The sequence below is a fragment of the Nannospalax galili genome, unplaced genomic scaffold, assembly GCF_000622305.1.
Source record: "Nannospalax galili isolate Female #2095 unplaced genomic scaffold, S.galili_v1.0 scaffold296, whole genome shotgun sequence".
NCBI lineage: Eukaryota > Metazoa > Chordata > Mammalia > Rodentia > Spalacidae > Nannospalax > Nannospalax galili.
Genome location: NW_008340113.1, coordinates 4125118 through 4131890, shown reverse-complemented (window position 1 = coordinate 4131890; position 6773 = coordinate 4125118).

Below are 6773 nucleotides of genomic sequence, written 5' to 3'. Positions count from 1 at the left end.
AAGCAAACGGTGGCTATCTCTGATGTTCTACTGTATAAAAAGGTGGAGCTAAAATAAAGCCGGGCTGCAGTCTCTGCTGACAGTCCTCCCAAGTATCTTTTCTGTCTCTTGTTTTTTCTTTCAATCCTCACTCCCCCTTTCAGGTACTGTCCGTCTTGGCTGGCTGGCACCGATACTGGAGTCAAATTACTTGGGCATAAATTCTACCTGGTGGTGATTATCTGTGTGACCATGAATAAGATAAGCATTCTGACCCCGTTCCCTCATCTATAAATAGAGCTAATCATGGTATACTACCTGCAATGTTATGAGAAAGTAATATAAATTAAAAATGGAAAGAATGCTAGGATAGTACCTGGCATAAACATAGAATTTATTATTGTTCTAAAAGAGGAATTAGAAAATTACATCAGCCCCCAAATTTGGTGGCTGCTTGATTTTATAAATGAATTTTCATTAGAACACAGCAATGTTTCTTTTCTGAACATCTCTAACTTTCATATTACAAAGACATAAATAATTTGGGAAAAAGACTAAAAGGCACACAAGCTGAATAGCTCTGCTATCTGGATGCTTACAGGATTAATGTGAAGAACCCAGTTTAGAGAGCATAAGTATCGCTTGCCTATGGACCTTAGCCATCATGGCTTCTTTCAATAATTGACTGAGGACACCGCAACGGTTCTCTTTAAAAGTTCCAAGTATTTATTCTAGTGTGGGAGTTTGAATGAGAAGTGTCACCCATAGGCTTAAGTATTTGAACTCTTGGTCAGTTGGTGGTGCTGTTTTGGAAAGGTCATGGAACCTTTAGGAGTTGTGGCCTTACTGGACAAAGCATGTTACGGGGGGAAGGCTTTGAGAAGTCATAGCCTCTGCTCACTTCCGAAAAGTTTGCCCTCTTCCTGTGCCTGCTTGAAGATGTGAGAACTCATGTTTCTGCTCCAGCTGCTTTCTGCCATGTCTTCTGGCATGATGGACTCTGATCCCTCTGGAACCATAAGCCCAAATAAACTCTTCCTTCTATAAGTTGTCTTGGTATTATATCACAGCAACAGGGAAGTAACTAATACAGCGACTGTTAAATATGCATTTTTCCCCAGTAAGCCAAAAGCATTTCTACTCATTTTAAGCCTGCCTTTATGAGGGTTTCTCACACACAGCAGTTTACCAACTTCTCTATTCTTAAAGTACTTATCACTCCTGCAGTCATTTACCACTGTAATCCTGCAAACTTTAGCCTTGACAACTAATTAGATTAGTCCAAGGTGCCACCTCCAAGTAGAGGTGACCCAGAGCTGCATCACTTTTCTCTGAGATAGGGAAGCCCTGAAATTAAAAGACAAAACAAAATAGCATATGTGGTTATAGTAGGTCATTGATTATTGTAAAAACAGTAAGTGGATTATCTCATTTGATCTTTTACTGTGATCAGCCTTATTCTATACATTAGCATTCTGGGCTGAGATAAAGCTCTTTGTCCAAGGTTAGCCAGGTGATCAGATGCCTAAACACAGCCAGCATGATCATGAGCCATGTGTATGACCTCATTCTCATGAGATCTGATGGCTGTGGCATTCTAGGCACATGGTCCTGAGCCCTGATCTTACATGGTCTGGGGTCAGTTTGGAACAGGTGGAATGATGGAGGTACGTCAGTAGCATCGACAAAGAGGCTGGTCCATAGAGACTCAAATCCTCAGGTGCACACAAGTCTAGGTGTCAGGAAAACCCTTCTGGACTGTACAGTAAAGCAGCAGAGGCTAGAGCTCCCTTGAAGTATAGGTGAACTGTGACCTCAGCTAGTCACCTGCTTTTAAGTAGCCAGGTAAGGTGCGAGCTAGAGCCTGGAGCAGGTTTCAGGACAGCAGCTAGAACACAGTGCAGGCTCTCCTAGCTGCTTTGAGAATGAAGACAACGGCATTCAAATTTTTATTTGTGCTGAAAAACCACATATACTGCTCTGTGCAGAGAAATTCATTTTTGATAGTTAAGTACAGGGTAACGAATGCTCCTTTTCAGCTTCCCTGTTGTGCCTGTTGATGATAATGCGTTCAGAGATTTATCCCACAGGCTACCTAGAAAGGTCACTAACACTTGCAGTTGACCTTTCTAGGATCAGGAAACTTTGGTAACAGATTTTCTTAGGCTTGAGATTGAGGGTGATGAATTATAGCCTTTTCCTCATGGCATTCTGGTAAACCTTTACGAGCTTTGTTGACATGAAGGCTCTTTCAATCCAGTCATGTTACAGTGTGTTCAGTTCAAGTACTAGTAATCAATACCAGTAAGTTCTGTTTATCCAGCAGTTCACCTTGGACACTGAGAACAGAAAGCACATGGTGTGGCCCCACATGCAGGACTCTCACTGCAGAGCTGGAAACACACAGAGCATTGTCAGGTGCAACCATGATACGAACACACAGGCAGTGGCAGAAAGAGAGCAGAAAACAGGTTTGCTTTTTAATATGTGGAAGGTTTTAGTTTTTTAAAATTTATTTTTATATGTGCCTGAGTGTTTCTCCTGCATGTATGTAAGTGTACCCATGTCATGCACTGCCCATGGAGGCCATAAGAGGATGGTTGTTAGCAGCCATGTGGTTACTGGGAATGGAATACAGGTCCTTAAGAGCAGCAAAGGTTCTTGACCACTGAGCCATCTGTACAGCCCAGGATGTTCTTAATTGTATACAAAAAAAAAATATGCATTTATGGGAAAAGAGATGCAGGCAGCATTGAACATCTGTTCTTGTAGACAGGACTTCATATAACATTTCCCCAAATGGCAGCTGGAACTTTCTCATGTCTTTCACTAATGAGTTGCCAGTTATAGCAGGCTCTTGGCATTATTTTTGGCTCATTACATTTTCTTTCGGTATTTGAATCTCCTTGTATTATTGTTCTGCATTCTCGGGAGCTATTTAATTCTTTTATGAAGGTAAATTCTAACACAGCTGGGTTGTTTCTATGAAGCCCCTTCTTAGGTAAAGCCTTTAAGCCCTAGGAGTATCGGATTGGATTTGGTCAGGTTGTCATAGGTTCACAACAAGCAGTCAAACAGCTTGTTAAGACTCCAAGTAGAAGACACCCTTCAGTTGTGCTCACTGTGAGAGAGGCTGCCTCAGGATGCATCTTCTAGGACATACAAAGGCCACTAGGTTCCCAAAGCTGAGCAAACTGGAATCTCTGGTTCTTCTTAGATGGAAAACCCCTCTCTCTTAGTTAATCTTACTTTTCAATATAAAAGGAAACCAGTAGAAGCAAATTTCTTGTCATAGAATCTTTATATTCCAAAGGAAGAATTTACATTTCTTTAGACAGTACATGCATGTAAAAATCACAATTATCCAGATTTTTAAATGTAAAAACCCTCAAAATGCATTATTTTTTAAAAAGAAATTTAGGTGTTTAATTCATATTTATAGTTATTTAACATCAAGGAATCATTTATTTTTCTTCAAGTTGCTCATCCTCCTTTGGGTGGGAGGGGGTCTTGTTGAGACAGGATCCCCCTGAAGCACCAGTTGGCCTGGAATTCACTATGTACACTACGCTGACCTGCCTTGAATTCACAGAGATCTGCCTGCCTCTGCCTCCCAAGTGCTGGGATCAAAAGCGTGATTGTGCCACCATGCCTGACTTACTCATCCTTTTATAACAAAAATTAGACTTGTCTAGGGGAAATAGGGAAAAATTTACAATATAAAATTTCTACTGCCATGCCAAAAAATGAGATGGGGGAGAAGCAGAAGAGGAGACCGGAGGAGAGGAAAGAAAAAATACTGCCTTTGGTATTATTGTGTCATGTGCCTTTTTCTTTAGTAGGTGATGTGTTTATGTAAAGAGCTATTATAAATCAATACAGGAGGACTAAACAAAGGGGAAGACATGAACTGTTCTTTAAAAATTTATATCAATTGTGAATATTTTCACTTTCATACAGGCAAAAGCAATGTTAATACACGTCACTGGTAAAACCATGGGGAATCTAACAACATTCAGGGAAATGTAGATGGGATACCTACCTTCAAGCACAATTTCAAAAACTTTCAAGACATTCAATTCATAGGATTTTTCACCTCAAAATTTTATTTCTGGTAATTATATCTTTATGTACAAGCAAGAGTATGTGTTCAGGTTTTTAGTAGTAAAAATCTAGAAATATTCTGAAATATCCATTGGTAGAAAACATCAAAAAGTTGTGGTATGATCTTCTAAAGGACACCTCAAGGGCATTCTTGTTTTTGTTTTTTTTTTGACAAGAATGAGACTTTAATGCATTTTAAGCGGGGTTTATAAAACTAGGAGATAAAGGTGACTGTGTTTCTTAAGGCCATTCTTTTAAATGAAGGTATCTACCTCATTCCACACTGACACAGAATCCATTCTCTGTTACACTGTAAAAAGAAAAAAAACCCAAAATTTGTAAAAGAAGGTAGCACAGGGCATGGTAATCTAAAAAATAATTTCAGGAAAATATAAATAAAAACCTTTAAATAGTAGCTCCCTGTGGAATGGAGAGATAATTACTTCTACGTCTTCTATGTGTTATTGGTAACTTTTATAGGTACACTTCCTGCTTTCATTAGAATACTACAATTTACTGAAGAGTAAACAAAACATACAATGTCAGAATGGGGAATCTGAACCCTATCAGCTTTTAAACTTAATACCCTTGAAAAGTAGGAAAGGCGCTCAGGGCAGTGTCAACAGGAAACCACAGAAAGTCAATAGACAGAGAAGCACCCAGCTTTCATGTTGTTTACAAATTCAGACATCTAAGGGGTCTCACCAATACCTCCAGGCAAGCAGGGTGCTCACTGGTCTCCTAGCTAATTCATTTTTCATTTGCTGATATCCCAATGCCTCATACTGGGTGAAAACCCACAATCGTACCTAAAGGATTAGTAGAGACAGTCCTAAAATATTTGTGGTTATAGAAGAAGAAGGAGGAAATTCTTCCCTTAATGCCAAATCATTCTTGTCTGCTTTTTATGTGCCCAATGACTTACCCAGCTGCCTCTTTTTTTTTTTGCTCTAATAACATCTAGCTATTTGTTAACATGTTTATAACATGGGATTAGCATAAGGTGGAACTTGACTTACGTGATATTTTGCTTAAGCTGTTTAAAGGTTGGTAGTTGTTTTTCTGAAGCAGCACGAATTTGTGAGAGTTGTAATGTCCCGGAGGCTTCTTGATTTCTGCTTTTCTCCCTACTGAGGTTTCCACTGAGTTTATAAGTACCAGCCATTTATGGGAAACTTGTGATTAATACATAACATACATCCTGCTGTGGGCTTCTCCAGAGTTTGTTTTGAGATGGAATTCAATTTTGGATGCGCTTAGATGAATGCATGTAAGTTGAGTGTTTCCCAGTGTTGACTTCTACATTAACTTGAGTTAAGCATTCCCAACCTGGAGTATTCTCTCTCTCTCTGTCTCTCTGTCTCTCTGTCTCTCTGTCTCTCTCTCTCTCTCTCTCTCTCTCTCTCACACACAGACACACACACACCCACACATACACCCCCCCCCACACACAGACACACACATTTGAATTCACCATTAACAAACATAATTTGGTAGCCATTCTCATAAAAGTAAAATTATGGTGTTTGTAAAAGTCAATTACAAACTAATATACTGACTATATTCTGGTCTTTTGGTTCCACCTAAAAATACAAAAAGGTTAAGCAATGTATGGAAAGCAAAAAACAAAACAAAACAAAACAAAAATCATAAGAATTTATTGCTAGAGTATATCTGGACAGAAATGAATGGTTTAAAATGATTTTCTCTTCAAATATTTTTTAAACCATTTTACTTTTCATGTTTATTCTATGGGTATGAATGTATTCCCTGCATGTATGTAAGTAAATCTGGGTCATGCAAGGCCCATGGAGGTCATAAGAGGGTATCAGATCCCCTGGAGCTAGTGTTACAGACAGTTGTTAGTTGTCATGTGGGTTCTGGGAACTAAACCTGGATCCTCTGCAAGAGCAGCCAGTGCTCGGAACCGCTGAGCCATTTGTACAACACCCCCCCCCCAAATCAAAATGGTGATTTTTTAAGAGAAGGGAAAGTAAGCTTCACACATATCGTGGTGATCGCAGTGGAGTGGAGCAGAGGCAAGGTTTGGAGAAGAGAGCCCTGGGCAGAGGGCCAACAAACGGCCCTCTTTTCTTTTCATAGTTGGGTCCTTTGCTGACAGTCTGAGCAGAGACCAAACATTAAATGTTATTTGAATGTCTTTCATCATCAGTAGGTGTAAATGACCTTGAAGCCCTTTGCTTAGAGCACCAGAAGCTTTGTAGTCATGTCATTCTGCATCTATAGGATGAGTATAAAAAATGACAAGTAAAATTAGAATACACATAACAAAAACTTAAGAGCAAAACAGAGAAAATGAGTCTGCATGTATCAGACCAAGGTAATGAAAGTGCTTCTTTAAATAGAGCCGATTCTGAAGAATTATGCTGATTTCTGGGAGTGCACTCACATTTGACTTTTCAGCATCACCATCATCTAAAATCTATTTGGCCACTTTTGTCTTGGAATTCAGATTATTTTTCTATTTTTAAAAAGTAATGCAGTTGCCGTGTGTGGTGACGCACGCCTGTAGTCCCAGCACTTGGGAGGCAGAGGCAGGCGGATCTTTGTGAGTTCAAGGCCAGCCTGGTCTACATAGTGAGTTCCAGGACAGCTGGACCTACAGGGAGACTCTGTCTCAAACAAAAAAAAAAAAAAAGGCTGAAAAAAAAAAATTTTTTTTTTTTTGT